Here is a 21,109-nt window from a genome sequence, read left to right as displayed (position 1 = left end):
TCTCTGATTCTGCGTTTCATAGCCCGCATTCCTATATGTCATTCATAGGCTAAATCGAGTACTTTGGATCTATGTGTGCGAGGAACAACTAAACGCTTGCCCCTAGACAGTATTCCATTTACCAGAGTCAATTCATCAGCTGATCTCCAATTTGGAACAAGAGACTCATCCAAGTCTCCTGATTAGAGCCAACCACTTGAAGCACACTTAATGACCTGCAGTACAACTATCTTCATTAACAGCTGACTTCCATTTATCTTCCATTAAAGCACCATACGTAATGGCATTTACAGAACACACAAACTCCAAAATCATCTTCACCATAATCCATTTCTGATAACTCAGACTTTACCGGCAAACATGATAGACAGTCAGCAACAAAACTTTTCCTTCCAGGAATATATCCTTCTTATACTGATACTCTTGAAGTCTGCACTTCCATTTAGCAATACAGGGAGTTACTTTCCCACCTTTACTTGTGCTAAACAAATCCATCAGAGGTTTGTTGTCTGCACACAAAATTAAATGGTCCCCCATCACACCCCACCATAAACCCAATGCTTCCTTATCAATGGTAGAGTATATGGACTCAGCCTTGCGTAATGTTCTCAATGCATATGCAATATTTTCTTCCTTGCCAAAGGTCCTTCTCTGCATTAGTACTGGACTCAACCCACAACAACTGGCTTCTTTACGAATTCTATAAAAGAAACAATTGGGGGGAGAAAGAGGTCAGGTTCGTAGTGGACTCAGCCTCCTATCTACTGTAAACAACCAACAAAATTCCACTCATCTTAGAAGAACGGTCCCAATATGGATCTTACTACTAGTTTAAGGAAAACAGTGAGTTTTCTTAAAATAACCCTGACACACCAAGATGTCCCATGGTGGTATGCTTCATCATCGTGTTCTTCCTGCCCCGCTATGGGACGGGGCGTGCCACAACCGACGGGGATGTGGAAGCACTTTGTAAGGTATTGAGTATTGGGTGGTCAAGTGATTGGTTATAAGAGAGTGGGAGGGTAAAACAACTAGATGAGTTTGTTTAAAAATACCTGGTTACTTGGAGTGTAAACTTTATTAAATCCTGTAGCTGGTGTTATTAACAAAGGGGGAAATAGGAGACATTATGATGGGTGTCTGTCTCCTGGTCTACATGTTTCTAGCCTATCCCCTAAGGCTTTTCGTCAGGACCATGATAAATGATCCCTTGTTCCACTCCTATAGAAACCTAATCAGTCTTCTTAATGTATTATTGAGGTGAGGAAAGAATCTAATGAACCAGATGTTTTTCATGCAAATACAATGCCTACCCAACGGGCAAGCATAATATGCAAGGCAAGGGTGCAGCTTTGAGTACCGTTTGACTAGAAGCGCCCCTTCCTCCCGTACAGAGCTCATGGGGCTATAGTATAGTGATAACCATATCTTAATCCAAGGATATACCTTCTAGGTATTGTATTTGCATGAAAACAACTGTTTAATCAGATTCTTTCTTCATACAAACAGAGTTTCTCTGAATCAAATGTACTGGATTTTTTCGGAGATTGTTTTACAATCTGACTCACTTCCCTGGTAGTTGCTCTCCCACTCATTTCTTTCAAGCACTTCTCTGAGTGTTATAATGCTCTTGGCAATAGCGACTGCTGCTTCCAAACTGGGACCCTCTGTTGATAGCGACTGTTCTTAAATTTTCTTTTATTTGTGTTCTTCTTTTTTTTGATAAGCAAATTTTTATTTTGTGAAAGAACACACTTAAATACACATACAATCAATAGCAAAACCCCCTGCCCCCTCCCCGGACCCCTCGCTCCCCCCACCCGCACTGTCTCCCCTAAATTAGACCCCCTAGCCATTTCCCCCATATTCTGCCAAACTTTTTGGGGCAACCCCGAGCCGTATATACCATTCGCTCCTGCGTTGCGCACCAGTCCACCCCCCTTCTCCATGCAGCGCATTTGGGTGGGTCGGTCTGCCTCCAGGCAGCTGCGATATCCCTTTTAGCCACTACCAGAGCAGTAGTTAGGAAAAATTTCTCATTGCGGGATCCGTCCAGCCCATCCGTTATCCCCAGCAAAGCCAATTTGGGGTCATGGGGGACCTCCCACCCCAGGGTCTCAGTTAACTCAAGCTCAATCTCGCCCCAGTAGTTCCCCAGGCGCGGGCAAGTCCATACCATGTGGAAGAAGTCCGCCGGATCTGCCCCACAACGTGCACAAGAAGCATCCGGAGAAAGGCCCGCACGGTAGAGGCGTTCCGGGGTCAGGTAGGCGGTATGCAGGTAATAAAGCTGGATGAGCCGCAGCCTGGCTGATGAGGTAATCGTCCTGGGTGCCATAAGGGCGTCCCTCCAATCAGCTTCGTCCAATGGTCCCAACCAAGCCTACCATCGCTGCCTCATTCCGTCCCAATCCACCGGGGTGTTATTGACCAGGGTCTGATAAATGCGGGAGATTCCCCCATTCCCAAGACACCCCAACATCACCTGAGCTTCGGGCGGGTTATGGTCAGGGATCCTTGAATCTAGAGGGACATGAGACTGGATCGCGTGGCGCAGCTGGAGATATTTATAGAATTGCGAGGGGTGCAGCGAGAACCGGTTCTGAAGCTCCTGGAAGGAACACATGTGGCTCCCCTGCCACACGTCGCCCAAACGAGAGATCCCGAGGAGATTCCACGCTCGAAACCCTTCTAACCCCGCTACCTCTCGCAACCAAGTGCCGTGCCAGAGCGGTGTAACTAGAGTCAGTTTCCCCGACCAACGGGTATGCCGTAAGGCGGCACGCCATGCCAAGAAGGGGGCCCGTATAACATCCGGGAGCGACCGAGGAACCACTGCCCCATAGAGCATGTTTTGAATGGAGGGGAACCCCATAAGCTGCACCTCCAGCCTGTAGGCCGGGTCATCCCACCCGCCCGAGAACCAATCATGGACCACCAGGAGCCGAGTTGCAAGGTAATACAAGTAAAGGTTAGTCATGCTCAGACCTCCGTCATATGACGGAATCCGACAACGGTCCAGGGCCAGATGGGATCTACCGCCCCCCCCAGAGAAACTTGGTCGCCATCCTATCCAACTCCCGGAACCAGGGGCGGGAGAAGGAGCAGGGCGTGTTCTGCAGCATGTAGAGGAACCTGGGGAGGATCATCATCTTATAGAGTGTAATCCTCCCCAATGGATTCAATGGGAGCGATTGCCACCTCACCAGGTCTGATCTGGCTTTATTGACCACTGGGGCCACATTGAAAGCCCAGCAGAGCTCCGGAAGAAGGGTGACCCAGATCCCCAAATATTGAAAGGAGAGTCTCCAGGGGGGAATATCAGACTGCCAGTCGAAGCAATCTCTAGAAGGGTGCAGCGGAACTAGGACCGACTTTCTGGGGTTGAGAAGGAGATCTGATGCCTGACCGAACCGGCGAAGAATCCGACGAACAAGAGGACCGGAGACAGTTGGGTCGGAGAGATAAAGAAGGACATCATCCGCGTACAGAGCTATCTTATCAGGAGCCATCCCCGGCCAGTCCCACCCATGGATAGCAGGGTCCGACCGGACCAGAACGGCAGGGGTTCCATTGCCAGGGCAAAGAGGAGAGGCTAGAGCGGACAACCCTGTCGCGTCCCCCGCCCAATGGGGAACGGGCGGGATAGAGCCCCATTCACCAACACTCGGGCACGTGGAGCCGCGTATAAGACCCGGACCATGGCGCAAAACTGGGGACCGAACTCCATCCTCTCCCAGGACCTCTCCGTGATAAACCCACCCCACCGAGTCAAAGGCCTTTTCAAAGTTGACCAGCAGCAGGGCCAGGTAAGGAGAGAGGCGCCCCCGGTGAGCCATGGCGAGATGCAGGCGCCGCAGGCAGTGCCGAGTCCCTCGGTTCGGTATAAATCCACATTGGTCCGGGTGGACTAGGGAAATAAGATGCGGGCGCAGCCGTTGCGCAAGGATGGTAGCGTATATCTTAATCTCAGTATTGATGAGCGATATCGGCCGATAGTTCGAGCAGGACTGTGATGGGGGCTGTGTCTTGGGGAGAACGACTATCGTAGCCGTGTCCGTCTCCGGTGGGAACGAACCTTTCTCCCTCACCTCTGCATAGAGGTCCAGAAGCTGCGGAGCAAGGGTTTCAGGGTAGTGGGCGTAATATTCCTGTGGGAAGCCGTCCGGACCCGGGGTCTTCCCGGGAGCCAGGTGACTGATTGCTTCTTCGATTTCTTGCAGCGTGAAAGGCCAATCAAGGGTCTCACCAGCCTCCCGTCCCAAGCGCTCCAGATCCACTCCACTCGCCCCCAACAGCTCCGCAAGGGAGATCCCCGGCGCCCGAGCCCGGTAGAGTGTGGAGTAATAATCGGCAAAGGGCTGTGCCACCGCTACGGAGACTGTGTGAGTCTCGCCGGTAGGGCCCACAATGGCAGGAATAATCCAGTTTGCCCGGGGGTACGTGGCCAGCCGGTGGAGAAGCGTACCGTTCTTATCCCCCCAACCGTATACCCGAGCCACTGAGGAGCGCCAAAGAGTTTTTGCCGCCTCCATGGAGTGCATGCGTATCTCGTCCCGCAGAAAGGCCAACCGTCGCGCCCGCGTGGCATTACTCAACGCCTCCTGGTCCCGCTCAAGCTCCAAGGCCTGTGCTTCACACGCCGTGAGCTGCTGGAGGTGTCTCCGGCGCTGTTGCTGCACGAGCCCCCTGGCGGCCCCTCTAATAGTCGCCTTGCCGGCTACCCAAAGGACGGCCGAGGAAGAAACAGAACCTACGTTATGTTGATAGTAGCTAGAAATCTCCTCTCCCACCGCTTTCCGAAAGTCTTTGTCCTGAAGGAACCAGGCGTTCAGGCGCCACACCGGGCGGGCGGAAAAGGGAGGCGGGCCAAGAGCCAGAAGCAGTGGCGAGTGGTCCGAGAGGCCCCTAGGAAGAATGCGGGCGTCTTGAACCCCCGCGCATTCGGTGGACGGGACGAAGATTAAGTCAATCCGGGCATGTTTATTTGTGTTCTTCATCAACTGATTGTGCATAATCTTGTCCTTGATGTCTCTGTAATGATATGTAGCTGCCAAGGTGCGTAACGCTTCCACAAAGTCATCACTAGGTTGTCCTGGTGCTTGAGATCATTGTAGAAATGTATGTCATTCCAACACTACATTTGTTCTTGGATTAAACCTTTTATTAAAGGTTTTTTTGACTAAAGTGTACTCATCAATAACTTAATTCCCATCCCCATCTTCACCAGCCACCACTTGGAATGCTACTGTTTCCTGAGGAAGAGTTTTAAGAATACGTTTGCCCTCCGAACACAAATTGTATATTAATAGAGCCTTTTTCTTTTTAGCAGTGAAAGTGTCACCACCTATGGCGTCTAAATAAGCCTCGAAAGCTTCATGCCAATGTTCCTAAATTAATAGTGGAGTACCATGTGCAAAAAGAAAGTGGGGTGGTGCTGCTGTTCTATCCATGTTTCAACTTTTAATACTTGTACATCCAAAACTAAGAGCCAAATTCTACAGACCAGCAGATATGTACAGTATACTTGTATATTCAATATAAACATCAAGTAGTTCTATGGTCAACAAAAGCTGATCAAGATAAAGTGTGCCTGTCACCGTATAGTGGCATGATGGACAATTTCAATGAAGAAATACAAGGAATCTCCATACAATGTAAGTAAATTGCCCTCAGGTTGACAGCTTTTAAATGTACAAAGTGGCCACCGAAATTGTAGAAGACGAAAATGTGGTGTTCCTAAAGTGGCATGCGTCATTTTCTCCTCAACTTAAAATGCCCACCACAAATGTAGATATCCAAATTTACCTTCCCAAATATCAATTATGGCCGCAAAGAAGTTGAATGTGTGTTGTTTCTACAGGTGGTTGGACTAAATTTTCACAGGAATCCGGGCTTGATTTGCGGCAGCACGAAGAGCGCAAACACGTAGATGAAAGCGCCCAAAAATTCCTAAAATGACCATGCCGCTCCCATGACACTGGCAGGCACAGTACCGGCAGACACCACAGTGGAACCAGAGCTGCTCACCTTGAAGTCATAGGACAAAGCCACAGAACAACTTCCCTTCACTTTTGGGGCACACTAGGGAAACACAGGAATTACAATTTGGCCAAGACACACTAAGCATAACTCGGTGCTGTCTCCTCGTCACCATTGAGAAGACAACACCTTCAGCTAGAAGTACAAGTATTTATTTGTCCAATAGCACCAATAGTCAGGCAGCAACTGCCACCCTTAGAATGCTCCTCACACATCCTCAGCATTCTACCCGACTGTTCGATACCCAATGTTATAAACTAAACACAACCCAACATTAGTTTCAAAAGGACAGACTATTGCAACGCCTTCTAGAAAAATTTTCGCCATTCCAACAAGATGTGAGATTGATACTTAAATGGCCGCTAGAGAGTTGATGCAGTTAATCTAACTGGCAAAAAATAACAGACATGCCACAAACCCCTCCTTGAAAATATTCATCTAATTTTTGGTGCAATATGGATGTAACAGTTTGCATACCATCCTAAAGAAAGCAGAAAGATTGCTCTTTGGAATGTTCTTTGCAGAAATGTTTAATTTCCTCACTGTAAAGACAACTGTTCTATACATGCATTGCCACTATGCCTATCAAGCAACTCAAACGCCTTTTTTCCTCCTAGTTGTCTTTTTAAGCTTTTGAAATTGCAGGACCAGGCAGGACTTATTTACTATGTATTCCAGAGTTCATTTTCAACCCCTGAAGAAATGAATACAAGGACAGATCAGACAAACTTGGGTATGAATGTGCTATTGCAGCCACACAAGAGTGACTTAAAGAGATTCTGTCCATACAAGTCATGACTGATACGGGATCTCTGCAAAAAAGGGAATAACTTTATGGAGCTCGCAAGTGTACAAGGAGAGGTGAAAGGAGGAGGGGTGGCAAAAATAATAGATTGGGTGAGATGGGACAGATACTTTCAAATTACACTATTTTGCAGTAGTTATGTAGTAAACACTGGGGGAAACTTGTTGGCCCGCTTCAGAAATTGTAGTTTTTATGGTTACTTCTGACCACAGATTCTTCCTCTTATGAACACTGTCAAGCGCCAAACAGCATCAGGAAATGTTTCAATTCATTGCTCCTGCGCACCAGCAGGTGGCATCATGCGGATCCTAATCAGCTTTATCCTGCACCAGAAGTGACATTGGAGCGGCATGCAAGCAAAACCACTGGGTGCTGACATCAGTTCCTTTCTTTCTGCGCCTTCGGATGCAGAGCCGTTGCTCACTCCCAAACATTTTCCTCATCTTTGTCAAAGTTTTTCTTTCAAATTCTTTTCCACTGTGCAGGAGAATCTGTCGTCTCCTCAACCACTGTGGTTTAGGCCTCGTAGGAACTGTCACAAACAGATGTCCATGATAGATCCCCCAGAGATATGTCTTTGGGATTGTCGCATAACTTTAAAGTTTGCGACGACTGTGCCCGGATGAACCCCAAAGCGATATGGGACACCAAAGCTAAACTCTATAACTCTATGTTGCTGAACACCGATGGAAGGAGTGTAAGTACCATTCCCAGTTGGAATCGAGGGCATGAACCCAATGTATCCAGGTGCACCTGTTGCAGCGCGGAACATCGAATTCCCCCTTCGGCACAGACCAACTACCTCAGCATCAAATTCACTCAAATACATTCATTGGTGGGGCCCATAACACCAATACTTACACTCCGTTGATCTGTTTTCTGAGGGAAAGATGCTTCCAAACGCTGACATGAAAGGAATACCTTTACCTTACTCTAAACACATTGACCACAGACCTAAGATATCCCTCTCATAAGGAGATGGATCATTTAGTTGTTTGCAGGTTTAGTTTCGCAGTCATTTATCTAGTCTTCAAATCCCATTAAATTCTCTTCTTAAAATAATCGACACAACACATTTGTCAATTAATCAAATATTCTTTATCTGAGAAATATTGCAAGAAACGTTAGAAATCATCATCAGCATTTCAGAGCATCATATTTACCTATTCTGGCTAAAGTCGTCCTCTAAGTCAATCAGTCAAGGAAGAATTTTATTCAGCAACGTTAGGCCGCAATTCAGTCTCTCAAAGATTCAGGATAACAGCTTTCCAGCAGTGTCACCGTCCTCTCCGTCAGCATAACGTCAGGAAATCGAGTTCGTTAAAGAAGAGTGTGCAATGACAGTTCAATTCCCTACCTACTTTTATAATGAAAATAATGTCAAAAAGTATCAAGATCGGGGTTTAGAAAGTCCTGATTGGTCAACTTGGGGTCAAGGGGTACAGTTCTCAGGGTGTCGAACGATGAAGTCATCAAACTTGCTTGTTCCGGCTTTTAAATTGGGCTTTGTCTTTGGTCTTGGCTAGGTTCCCGGAGCGCCCTTGAAGGGTACATGTTCTCCCGGGGTCAGGTCCAGGCCACTGCTGCTGGCGGTGACGCCTGCGCACTTCACCCAGAACCTCGTGTTGTCAGGGCAGTCACGTTTAACGTCTCGTTCAGCCATCTTGTTTAGGCTGAAATGGTCAACTTAAAGCAAAAGAAACACAAAAACGTAATTAAAACATAGAAATGGCTAATAAAATGTTATCCCCTTGCTAATACCCATATGTGTGTGTATTTATCTAGCAGAAGCAACACTCAGAGCGGTTTATACTCACTGAATAAAGCACAAATCACAAATACATCACCAAATCGACATATAACATGCAATATTCTAGTTTTCTACTATTAATATGCGTACTCAAGTTAGTTTACAATTAATATAGCCATGCAAAGTGCAATTCCCACGTGTAATTCTTTTGTTAATATAATTGGTGAGTTATCACTTCAAACAGATTAATAATATTACAATTAATTGATTATTCGGATTAATATAAACATGCAGAATGGGGGGGGTATACAAAATGTTGTATTACCCGCTCCAGCACACCTAGAAATCCCAGGTCTGTCAGTGATGTCACTGAAGATAGAAGCTTTCAAAGAAGCCATGTTGCCAACATTTGGCACCCTTCTGCCTCCCTTTGCTGCATCTTTGGGGCTCACTGATCCCACAAAGCCACGTATGCCTTCAATAAGGTCCTAATGGACACACTAATGGGCACTTGGACCATGCCTTGCTCTTGCCTGCTAGTAAATAGACAACGGACTGGATGCCACGGACCTACCTTACTCGTTCAACCTCCCTCGTCTACCTGACTACCTGACTACCTGGGTGGTGTTTCTTGTTCACTGTGAGTATTGTCTTTGAGTTACAGTTATAACATCACCATAGGTATAAACTCCACAGACCCTGCCTTTGCATACATATCCTATAGGTGGGTTTTTCAGTCAGTATCTGTAACAGCAATTGTGGGTGAGGAACTTACTGAGCTTCAGTCTTACCGTGTGGAGCTCCTGAGTGCTTTACCCCACATTCCCTTTATTGTTAATGTTGTATTATATGTATGACTTGCACGTCTGCCATGGGTGTAGTTAGTCTGAATGCTAAATTGCCTTGTGAGTGCCCTTCCTTTCTGAGTCTTAGCCATCTTGTACAGGCTTCCCCTCTGGATCCCTTTTTCTCCTCTGACTCCTGGTGTGATCCTGGGCAGCGCTGTACTACTCTTTCTGTGCACGGTACATTTTCTACCCATCCCCCAGTCCTTGCTCAAGTCCCTGACTGTGTTCGTGACAAAGTCCCGGACAGTCCCTGACAGCTGGTTTGGCACCATGCATGGATGAATTCCACATCCAGACATCATTAATGATTATGCCATTTGACAGCACTGGTCTCTTTGGAGCACTTTAAAGAAACGGGGCTACAGCAAGCTCTCACTTCCTTTCTGTGCCCGCTCGATAGTAAACCCAACAATTCTGCCTCATTTGAGGCTTTCAAAGGGCCATAACTTACAGACAATGTTAAGACCCGCGCTCCACCTCAGTAGCATGCCCTCAGTCCTTTTGAAACAGGGTTTGGGAATCAGGTGACTACATCCAGACCAGCATGGACAACCTACTGCCTAGTCCCCACCCTTCCCGCTTCTGCTCCCAAGCCACTTTAGTTTGCCCTCCGCTGCACACGGCCACCCTGTAGGAGGCAAGATAAATTATGACCTCCAAGGGTGGGAGAGCACTTCATCCGACAAATGGGTACTCCAAGTAGTCCAACAGGGTTACTCCCAGCCATTCCTGTCTGACCTGCTGCATATTTCAACTACATCAGAGCAGCTCTCAGAGTACCATTTGTCTATTCTGCTGTTGAAAGTGCAGGCTCTTCTGGACATAGGAGCCATAGATAGGGTTCTCGCATCAGAAATAAGGACTGAATATTCTTCACGTTATTTCCTGGTGTCAAAGAAGGATGGAGGTGTACATCCTTTTTTAGATCTTCTCCCTCAACTTCTTCCTGAAAAAGGACACATTTAAGATGCTTGGTTTGGGCCAGGTTATGTCTTCCCTGGATGCAGGAGACTGAATGGTAGCCCTGTATCTGTAAGATGTTTATTTTCATATTCTCATCCTGCGGTCCCACAGGCATTATCTGTGGTTCAAGGAGAATCAAGAGCATTTTCAGTTTTCAGTGTTCCCCTCACCAATGCCCGTCGGATGAAAGGAAGATGTGGTTGCAGGACATCTTTCCCTATCTCAATGACTAGCTTTTGAAAGAAGTTCACCACAGTCTGTTTTCGACCACATCCAGGGCAGTTTCGATCCTTCCCCCCTCCGAGTCAATGAGTCCAGGACATTTAGGCTATGATTCCAATGTTTTAGCCTGTCCTGGATCTCAGTGATCATGGCTCTGATACTTTGTGGCCTCTTGGCCTCCTGCAACCTGCTTGTCAACTCCACCAGATGGCACATGCGAGCTCTGCAATGGGATCTCAAGTATCCGTGGGCTCAGATTCAAGGGAACCTGTCAGATTCCATCCAGGTTTCAGAGGAGACTTGAAAAGAATTGCAGTGGTGGTTCAACCGTAATTGAACTGGTGGCAGACCCCTCTCCCTACCCTAACCAGAGCTGTTATTGGTGACACATCACTCCTGGGTTGGGAAAGTCACCTGGGAAAGGTTGAGATCAGGGAACTTTGGTCTCTGGCAGAAACCCAGCTCCACATCAACATGCTGGATTTGTGGGCACTTAGCTTGGTGTCCTTTTAACCTTTAAAGGGAGGTAGTTCTGATCCTCGTGGACAACACCACCATTATGTGATATTGCAACAAGCAGGGTGGGGTGGGGGTCCTGGGTCCTCTGCCAGGAGGCTTTGCGCCTCGGGAACTGGCTGAGCTGTCAGGGCATTTACCTGGAGGGATTTTTAAAAGCCAGGTGGAACAAACTCAGCTGGCTACGCCTGGTGAATCACGTATTTCAGTTACACCCTGAGGTGGCACAGGGCATCTTCCAGCAAAGGGTAGAACACTGGCTTGATCTCTTTGCCCTTACCTATAACGTGCAATGTCAACACTTTTGCTCAAATTGGTTCCCAAGAAGGCGCTCCCTCAGAGATGCATTCCAGCTAGAGTGAAGATCAAGACTCCTATATGTTTTCCACCTCTGCCTTTCCTGCTCAAATCTCTGAAGAATATCATGAATTACTGGGCCCAAGTAAACTTGGGCCAGAAGAGTGTGGTACGTATGTTTATGAGCATCTGTCCTCCAAACAAGCTTCTGCTTCGGGGGATCTTCTGTTGCAGCAGCAGGGCAGAATTTGCACCCGGGCCTTCCCAATCTACATTTCTATACTTTGAGAATGAGTAATGGCAGCTAACTGCATTCTCTCCCCCCCCAAAGTAATGGATGTGGTTTTGTCGACCAGACGCCCATCTACAAAATCTGTCTGCGCTGTGCACTTGAATCACTTTGCGGCCTGGTATGGATCCCAGATTACAGACCTATTACAAGCAAAGCTGTTGGGTGGCATGCTGCGCAGTCAAAATATATATATATTTTTTATATCGACATACACTAATATCGAGTTTTTAATATCGTAGGGACAGAATATCGATGTCAAGAATATTAGTGACCAGAATATCGACCTTAAGGTAAGTAATATTGTTTTTTTTTATATCGAAGTAAGTAATAAGTAATATCGAAGTAAGTAATATCGTTAGCAAAAATATTGTTGTTAACCCCTTTGCCGCGGGGGTAATTCCCCCACTGCGCGGGGGGGGCCGCGGCGCCACAGGGCTCGTCATGAGTCACAGTGGAGCTGTGCCCATGACGAGCTTGGCTCGTCACGGCTCCGCCCACTGATTAATTCGCTCGCACAGGCGGGGAATCAATCGCGCGTGGGCGGACCGCGGCCGTTATGACGAGCCCAGCTCGTCATTAGCACAGCTCCACTGTGACTCATGACGAGCTGGACTCGTCATAAGCATGGAAGGGGTTAATAATATCGATATTTATATTAGTGTTATGTATTTTAGTATGTTTTTATATGCATGTTTAACATTTTTTGTAATGTATTTTTATTATTTTTAAATATATGTATTAAATGTTTAGAAATTAGTTTTAAAAAATTAAATACATTTTGCGTTTTAGTATCAGAGCGGGTTGTCGGTTTATAGGGGAATAGGGTGGGAAGTAATTTCATTATAATTAATTAATTAATATGTTTTTATTTATTGTTATTAATTATTAATTTATTGTTAATTATTAATTGATGATTCATTTGTATTTAATTAATAATTCAATTAATTATGTTACTTTTTATGTGTAGTGGGTTGTGCCTTTATAGGGGAATAGGGTGGGAAGTAATTTAATTATAAATAATTAATATGTTTATATTTATTGTTATTGACTATTAATTCATTGTTAATTAATTATGAATTGCTAATTATTTTGTATTAATTGATTACTTTATAATTATATTTTAATTAATGTATTAATATTTTGTATCTATAGTTATTGTTAATAATTTATTGTTGATGTATTATTAATTGGTAATTAATAATTTGTATTAATTGATAATTAAATTAATTGTGTTTTTATGTGTAGCGAGTTGTGTGTTTATGGGGGAATAGGGTGGGAAGTAATTTAATGTTATTTAAGTAAATATTAATTTAATTTTATTGATATTTATTAATAATGATTTTGGTAATTACTTATATATGTTATTTATTTTACAAAAATTATTTAATTAGTAAATATGTTAATTTAACCCCTACACTATCCTACATTTACCACACTGTTGCACTTACTGGAGTGGGAATAGTAATTTGTATCCCTACGCTATCCAACACTTTCCCTACTGTTGCACTCACTGGAGTGGGAATAGTAATTTTACCCGTACGCTATCCAACACTTTCCCTACTGTTGCACTCACTGGAGTGGGAATAGTAATTTTAACCCCTACGCTATCCAACACTTTCCATACTGTTGCACTCCCTGGAGTGGGAATAGTAATTTTAACCCCTATGCTATCCAACATTTTCCCTACTGTTGCACTCACTGGAGTGGGAATGGTCATTTTTACCCCTAAGCTATCCAACACTTTCCCTACTGATGCACTCACTGAGGTGCGAATAGTAATTTTTACCCCTACGCTATCCAACATTATCCCTCCTGTTGCACTGTTTGGAGTTGGAATAGTAATTTTATCCCCTCCTCTATCCAATACATTCCCTACTTTTGCACTAACTGGAGTGGGAATAGTAATTTTAACCCTTACGCTATCCAACACTTTCCCTACTGTTGCAGTCTCTGGAGTGGGAATAGTAATTTTTATACTTGCGCTATCCAACACTTTCCCTACTGTTGCAATTACTGCAGTGGGAATGTTAATTTTGACCCCTACTCCATCCAACACTTTCCCTACTGTTGCACTGTTTGGAGTTGGAATAGTAATTTTATTCCCTCCGCTATCTAATATTTATTGTAATATTTTAGTTAATGTTGTATATAATTATTTTAAAAAGATTAAAAATATTTTTACTTTTTATAATTTTATATATATTTATTTAATTTGTATTTATATTATTGTTTTATGTGTATATATGTATTTATAATTTATAAGATATTTTTTTACAATGTATAAGTTATTAAAATAATTATTAAAAAATATTAAGTCTATATATTGTATAATATATGTATATGTTACATTTATTTTTACATTATATATATTAATTTTTAAACATTTTAAAATATTTGTAAGTGTTTATTTTAATTATATGTATTATTTACTTCATTTAACATTATTTTTTTAACTTAAATACAAAACGATATTTTTAACAACGATATTTTTGACATCGATATGTTTTTTTCTCGATATTTTTGTACTTACCATAATGTAGATAGGATGTCAATATTCTTGCGTCGATATTTCGGTAGGTCGATATTCTGACCTTCGATATTCTGTCAGTGATTTGGGTTGCATCTTGTGTAAATACTCATGCGCGGACAGCCATCGTTGAATGTTTTTTAGTAGATTATAACAAAAAAAGTCCAAGATGACTGCCCATCAGTAATGTTTAACAAAAAACATTCAGAGATAGCTTCTGGTGCATGTGCATGCACAAGCATCCATTTTAGACTGGTGTTAAAGTCAATTTAAAGGTAAGCTGTTGTATCCGTGCACATGAAGAATGGGACACACTGCAAGCAATGCACTTTGCAAGCAAAAGCGAGAGCCTGTAAACAGTGTGGACAGGGGAGTGACTGGTCCCTTCTCAAATAAGGTAAAAGTTTATGGAGGGAAAAAAAATGTTTTTTTTTGTTTTCAAAATAGAACACATCAGCCCATCAGACTTTGGCACTGTGCTGGTTCTGTTTTGCAAAAGACACACAGATGATGGATGCAATGAAGAGCAAATCATACATTCACCCCCAGTCAATAAATCTGGTTTAAATCCATCCGTCTTTTGCTCACCATGCCACCCCAGTTTGAACCCAGCCATATGCAAATCAGTCTTGACCCTGTGCCTCATTGGAACAGTCCAGCCCGAACTGCCAAGCCAGGTCCTGCCTGGACCGGAAACAAGCATCCTGGGACTGGTTTCGGGGTATCACCCCTCATCAGCCAGGCTAGCTTGAATCCTGTGGCATTGTGAGCCCGGGACCCACATCTGGGCATACCCGGCGCACATAGGGCATGAAAGCAAAAGACAGATGGATGATGGACAGAATGCAGAGCAAATAAAACATTCACCCCCAGTCAACAGATTTGGTTTAAATCCATCCTTCTTTTGCTCACCATGCCACTCCAGTTTGAGCCCAGCGATATGCAAATCATTCCTGACCCTGTGCCTCATGGGAACAGTCCAGCCCGAACTGCCAAGTCAGGTCCTCCCTGGACCGGAAACCAGCATCCTGGCACCGGTTTCGGGTAATCACCCCTCATCAGCCAGGATAGCTTGAATCCAGAGGCATAGTGAGCCCGGGAACCACATCTGGGCATACCATGGTTAACATAGGGCAAGAAAGCAAAAGATACACAGATGATGGACGGGATGCAGAGCAAATCAAGCGTTCACCCCCAGTTCCTGTATTGGGCAGAGCATAATGTAAATTACTTTAAAACAGATGAATGGATGAAGATAGCTCACTGAAAGCCCTTCTTTGTATGTATAGGTATGTGTTTTGAAATAGTTGTTTTGAAAAACCAAAGTTCTTAGCTAACTCAATACCTTAAAAAACATTATCACCAACAAGTTGCTGTCACCACTGGAAAATTGCCGGCCAGTAACACACCATGAGCCTTCATTATCATAGCATCCATCACTCATTACTGTGCAAGGTTTATTAAGTGCCCTAAATGTGTAAATTGTCATCTCTGGTTCATAGAGATCTGACTCCCCACCCTATTGATGAAGACAAAGAATGTGACTATCAAAAATTACAGATCGTCTTTTTCTTTGAGATCCCTTTTCTCGGATCATATTATATTCAATGCATTCCGGGTGTGCCTTTGTGTGTATATCCAGGTTGTCTTCCAGGTTTCAGTTGTCACTCTGGCCTTTATAATTCCTTTGAAATACATTTGGTTGCTTGGATCTCCTCCCCTCCCATAAGGATATTAAGTAAGCCTCTAACACCTGCCTTAACTTTGATTTCCATTGCTCATTCCATAAGGAACTTGTTTTCCTTAATTGGAAGCACACTCTGATATTAGGAAGCCCAATTTTAAGTTTTCATAATTAATGCATTTATTGGCAAGGTGGGATGTACATTGTTAAATACTGTGGCATATTAATCATATAATTTGTAGACGGTGACTGCATTAAGCTATTATGAGCATCTCTGGAGTTAACCTGCTGAGTATATGAAGTTAGCCATATTTTATTGTAGCCTTATAGTCCGCTGCTGAGGGCGATACAGGTTGTTAAAAGCACTGAACCTGAGTTATATAACACAGGAGAGGGCCTTTAAAAACTGGTATAGCCTGAGGCAGAAGGGCTATAAGGCTATTAGAAAATGTTACCCACTAAGGGTAGAATGTTCTAAATTAAAAAGGGACGAAGAAGAAAACAAACATTGAAATGTTGGAGCTCCAAGCTTATAATATAGCCTTATAGCTCGCCGTAGCGGGCTATACCGGCTATTAAAGGCCCGCTGCAGCGTTAAAGGCCCGAGCTGAAGGCGAGGGACTTTAACAAAAGCAGCGGGACTTTAATAGCGGTATAGCCCTGCTACGAAGGGCTATAAGGCTATTAGAACATTCTGCCACTAGAGGGCAGAATGTTCTAACAAATGAAACAAAGGCTTCTCGAAGCTCGAGGTGATTTAAATCCCCTCGAGCTTCGAGAGGTTTTTGTAAAACATTAGAATGTTGCTCTGTGGGCCTTTACCGGCCCGTAGAAGCACGGAGCACTCCATTGTCTACAATGGAGTGCTCCACATTCCAATGTTCTAATAGCCATTATAAGCCCAGAGCTACTCCATTGTCTTCAATGGAGCTCTCAACTTTCGAATGTTCTTATGTCATTTTGAATATAGCATTTTACATGTTTAAGGTTAAGTGGCGTGCACATTTCATTGTTGTTTGTTTAGCATGTTATGTGTTTTCCACTGCAGTGGTTGTGTTGTTCCAGATGCCTTTTTCTAGCTAGTGAATAGTTTATTGTCATGTATCAGACGACTGATAGTAAGGTGCTCATCAAAAGCAGAAGAAGGTGCCAGGATGGGAGAGCAACTTGTGGGAAGAGCTGTCAAGGGCATAGCCATTCATAGACCACTGTGTTGGTCTGTAAAATATGGAAGCTTTAAAGAAATAGGTACAGAGATCAATGAGAACAGGATATGAAACATTTATGTGAAGGCTAGGCTGTGTTCACTGCTTTTGATGAAAAGCATTAATATTTTTTGGATCCATTGAGAAACATAAGACTCCCAAGTGATTCTTTTTTTTAATGGACTGATGATAATATAATTAAGGAATGAATAGTATTATTCTTTGAATTTTAGAAAGACAAATCAAGGATGGACTTTTACACGTTCCTTTTCTTCTAAAATTGGATTTTGCATGAACGTGGCCCTGGGGCAGTGTGACCACTTAAAGTTTAGCGTGAGAGTATGCTAATGGAATTGTCCTGATATTACACCAGTGCGCCCTTAGCCCACCCTGCAAGTTGCAGAGTTTTGGATAATCTTCACTTAAGCTGTTTTTAAATTGTTATGTGGTCCCTTTAATTTCCAAGAGCCTCGACGCCTTCAAGGTAACACATTTTTTGGGGAAAACTAATTAACATAACGTAGTATAACGATCATCAGAAACTACAGTGTCTTTACTGTTAATGCGACTCAATCTCATTCACACATTCCAAATAAGATGTCAGTATAACATAGTTGTTGGTTGCCTTTTTCTCTGGACAACATTTGAAAATCCTAATTTTCCTATTTTCCCTTTCTTACCTTGATGTGAGATATTATTCTCTTCTGTGCCACAAGAATGATCTCTTAACCTCTCTGAAAATCAAATTCTACTTTTCATATCGCCATCACCACTGCACTCAGTCAGTGCTTCATTTGTTAAAAAAAAAAAAATGCAAGCGCCCCTCCACAAAATACCACTGCAGCTGTACCACACATTGCCCCGGTCAGCGCTGCCAGTAATGGTACCAAAATAATAGCAACCATCACACTCCTATAAGTGTGACAATTCAGATTATTCCAGGCCCCCAAAGTTATAAAAATAGCTTAGACGGCAGGTAATTGTAATTTCCAATCTATATTGAAATAATAAATGATGGTGCTGTGTTCATCTCTAAGCTAGACAGCGCCACCACGTGGCAGACTGTCACAAGCGCCTGTGTTCACAATTGGGGGCCTAATTACAGTGTCGGGCGTACTTAAATCCGCCCGACACTGTTGTGGACTTGGGACCGACCGGCCTCTGGTAGGCAGTCCCGACACTGCGAATATAATGCTACTGCACCATCCCATGTCTATGGGTGCTTGTGCGGCGGCCGCATACTGGCCGTAGCACAAACTCCCAATGAGCTTGTGCTTGTGCTGCGCCTGTAAACCGGCCGTAGCACAAGCTCCCTTGGACAAATGGGATAATCTGTTCATCCCTTCACCGCCTGACAGGCACCTCAGGTTGTCTGTCACACGGTGCAGGGATTAACAGGGAGGCCCCATAAGTGTGGTGCCTCCGCGACCCCAACTGGAGGTCGCAGGGTGAAGGGGGCCCTGGTAGGGGCCTCCAATGTCGCCTTCCGACAAGCTTTCCATGTTGGAAAGTCCGATATGGAAAGCCTGTCAGAAACAAACATCGTAATCTCTACGACAGAAACACCGTCCATAGGGATTACGTGCAGGTCTCCAACTGGCCGACGGGCTCCTTGAACCCTTTAGAATCCAGCCAAAATGATGGCCTATTTCACTTTCGACCACCTGTATCATAATGCAGCAGTCGAAACTGAAACCGCAATGAGACTCGGAAAGCCTCCAACCTGCGGTCGATGGCTTTCCAACTCTCATCGTAATGAGAGCCTAAGTATCAGTGCCAAGTACCGGAAACCACTGGCTCAAATTAAGCACTCTATCACCCTAACCCCAATGCACCAAGTGGCTATGGCTCTTTATTCTGCTATGTTATGGAAAAAGGAGGAAGTCGAGTGTAGGGGTTTCGCTAATGCTCCAGTGTTTTCTAGGTTGTTGGGGTAAATAAAGTCTTGTTCTCATGTCAAAAACATGTTTCCTGTGGAGAAGACATAAAGCAAGACAAATCAAATGTACCAAGAAAGACAACGCATCTGCCCAGAAACAAAATTCCATGATGAACTTGACAGCAGGTGGCACTGTTGCATTAATATTTTTTCTGTGGAGCACTTACACTAAATCTAGATAGTCTTTGTGCGCCATCACAAGTGTTGAAGCTCGCCATGCAGTATAATATTATCTGCTAGAAAGATAACTGGCTAGAAAACTGTTCCAACCATATAAGCGCCACCAAATGTTCTAACAGACTATAGATTGTGTAACACGCACGTGTATGTGCGCTAAACGCAATATTTCGAAGTCAAAGGAAAGAAAACAGCCTCAGATTGCTAAATTGTTGGCATCATTATTTCCTTTTAGATTTGGGCAAGTGGATTGACCCTAAAGCAGTACAAGTCAAGTGGTACACAAATGTGCACTTCAGTGGAAACGTTCACATGGTTTTCATTAGGCACAGATTTAATTCACAAAACGAACTCAAATACACACACACGCACACTCTTTTGCGCTTTCAATTTCTCCTCTCTCTCTCTCTGTCAGACATATACAAGAGTTATGGCCTGCCCTACAACTTTAAGAACCTTTAGGCAATTACTATTTTTAAACTTGGAAAACAAAAACGGCTGCGTTGAGGTCTACTAAATTACTTTGGGCTATTTCGTAAACCATAAATGGCTGCCATATTTAAATCCATATACGTTAGTTGCACAAGTACATAGTTTGTGGGCTCTGGAGCGCGAAGCGGAAGTCATAAGCCCACAGGTTGTCCTTCCAGTCTCAAGGAAATCTCCAGGCATTAGTTTGAAACTGGCTCGGTCTGGTAAAGGGGTTTGTGGTTATTTGAGGCTAAATATGCTGCCTTGCGTTGATGTTAGGAGTTGTACAGTGCCTGAGGGTCTGCACTGTGGAATAAGTAGAAATTCACAGGGCAACACAATAGGAAGTGGCACCAATTGCGGCTGCTACCGGACGGCGGTGGTGGTGTGGGGGCAAGGGGGGGTTAATTAACAAAACAACAAAAACACACTTACCTTAGAATGGCCGGCCAGCTGCCACCTCCCCTGCATTCTCTTCCTTTCTGCAGTCCAGACGGCAGCAGGAAGCACCCACCACATCGGCTCCCTTGAGCCAATCACAACGCTGCAATGCAGCATTGTGATTGGTCTGAGCGCCGTGGATCGGCGCTCAGTGTGGATCAGGGAGCCTGTGCATCAGGCCCCGTTCTAGCGGGTGGGCCGGGTGGGCCAGGCCCACCCGAACATGAGCCTGGCCCACCCAAACAGAAGCCTTGGCCCTCGCAGTGAGGGCTTGAAGGCAGGTGCGTAAGACATTGGGCTCAAAGTGCTTCAACCCTCCCCTCGTGTGTGTCAGCCCGGGCTGAGACAGCTTCCCGGCCCGAGCGCACACAGACAGTTTTAGAGATTACCGCAGCCGCACCCGAGTACTTCACAGGTCTTTAAAAGACCATTTACATGTTAACGAGGCTTTGTTTATGTTTCTCACCCCTTCATCTCCACACGGCAAAGGCGACAATGTTCTGCTGCATGGATATTTCTTTTTCTATGCAGCACAGGAGAAAAGAAGTTTGTTTATTCCTATTCACCTTTCCCGACCCCTGCAGCTGCTATCACAGCAGGCTGTGACACAAAGTTTGACTAATGCAAGGACACATACTTGGTGTGCGCTTCATTTAAACAGTTTTTATCATTATCATGGCCGATGCAGGACAGCAGTAAGACAATAAAAAATGCCCAGATAACGCTAGTGATTAATGATCCTGCTGGAGAGCAATCATTTGTCTTTGTAGTTTTTAAATGCAGATGAACTGTATTTTATGTGGAAGCTCAGTGGGTTACTGCCTTTGTCACAGAGATCTTTGTGTTACTTGCAGTTCAGAAGTTACAATACTAACATAGGACAGTGACCAATGAACTGTCACCAAAGAGCTGCATACAAACATGAATGGT

At 44.3% G+C, this 21,109-nt stretch overlaps 1 long non-coding RNA gene across 1 annotated transcript in view; it reads left to right on the top strand.

Moving 5' to 3' along the window:
• The window catches only part of LOC146867145 (uncharacterized), a 1,035,764-nt gene that overhangs the window by 68,404 nt on the left and 946,251 nt on the right, over nt 1-21,109 (top strand). The gene's annotated exons all lie outside the window — the stretch shown is intronic.

The sequence above is a fragment of the Triturus cristatus genome, chromosome 1_2, assembly GCF_964204655.1.
Source record: "Triturus cristatus chromosome 1_2, aTriCri1.1, whole genome shotgun sequence".
NCBI lineage: Eukaryota > Metazoa > Chordata > Amphibia > Caudata > Salamandridae > Triturus > Triturus cristatus.
This window is presented reverse-complemented; position numbering and strand designations above follow the sequence as displayed.